Source organism: Etheostoma spectabile, chromosome 5, assembly GCF_008692095.1.
Source record: "Etheostoma spectabile isolate EspeVRDwgs_2016 chromosome 5, UIUC_Espe_1.0, whole genome shotgun sequence".
NCBI lineage: Eukaryota > Metazoa > Chordata > Actinopteri > Perciformes > Percidae > Etheostoma > Etheostoma spectabile.
The window spans coordinates 1,101,209-1,102,271 of NC_045737.1; the positions used below are offsets into that span (position 1 = coordinate 1,101,209).

General features: G+C 41.3%; 1 long non-coding RNA gene across 1 annotated transcript in view; it reads right to left on the reverse strand.

The window, feature by feature from the left end:
• LOC116689535 (uncharacterized) overlaps nt 1–1,063 on the reverse strand; it is an 18,855-nt gene that overhangs the window by 15,236 nt on the left and 2,556 nt on the right. Inside the window, exon 2 of the long non-coding RNA XR_004332021.1 lies at nt 768–772. This is a non-coding gene — a long non-coding RNA (uncharacterized LOC116689535). The remainder of the gene's footprint in view (nt 1–767; nt 773–1,063) is intronic.

A 1,063-nucleotide genomic window follows, 5' to 3' on the forward strand; every position in this document is an offset into this window, starting at 1 on the left:
ACACACACACACACACACACACACACACACACACACACACTTTGAGACCTTTTTCCTCTTCTCTTTACCAGGGCCTTTCCCAGAGACACAGCAAGGCAACACCAGTGTTGTAGTCCTCATTGATTACTTTAGTAAATGGCCAGAAGCTTTTCCAGTGCAAAAGACAGATGCTCTCTCTGTTGCAAGATGTATTTCCAAATGCATATACAGGTAAAAACATTTGATGATCATACTGGGGTTTTACCAATATAATCTACTGTTATTTTATGCTTGGCATGTCCTTCTCAACCAAATTATTCCGTGTTTTTCATTGATCATTGCACAATTGCCGCCAAGTCTTGAATGAAAGACCACTATCGAGATGCTGTCATTTTAGTCTGACTGGGGCTGAAACTAATGGTTAGCATCATTGTATATTGATTATTTTCTTGATTAATCAATTACTTGTTTGCTTTATAGAATGCCATAAACTCAAAGATATTCAGTTTACTGGCATAGAGGAGTAAAAAAAACCAAAATAGTCACATTTAAAGGTTCCATGGCATGAAAATTTCACTTTGAGGCTTTTTAAACATTAATATTCGTTCCCCTCTTCCTTATGAAGTCATAAGGGGCAAGGTTACCTCCCCTTTCTCTGCTCTGCCCGCCAATGAGAGAGAGACATCATGACTTTCAAATAAGCAAAGTAGCAGTTGGTCAAGGCAACACCCCCAGCCTCTACGTTGCCCCTACAGACTGAGACATGGCACGTCCTAAGGAACTGGGACTGGCTCTAGTGGCTGTAATTCTGTACCAAGGCTGAATTTTGGGACTTTTAACAAAGCTGGGATCAGAAGGAGGAGGGTCTGGCTAGTCCACATAGCATTCTGGGATGGGAGAAAATTGTGCTCTGGTTTATTGGCATTTCTTTAAACCAATCACAATCTTGGGCGGTACTAAGCACCAGACGGAGCCATGGTGCCGCTGCAAAATAACCTCGGGAAGGAACTTGTTTTGGTGGAATGTGTGTACGTTTAAAAGTTGTTTTAGTCGTGCAACAGAAAACTCAGATTGAACAGATAGT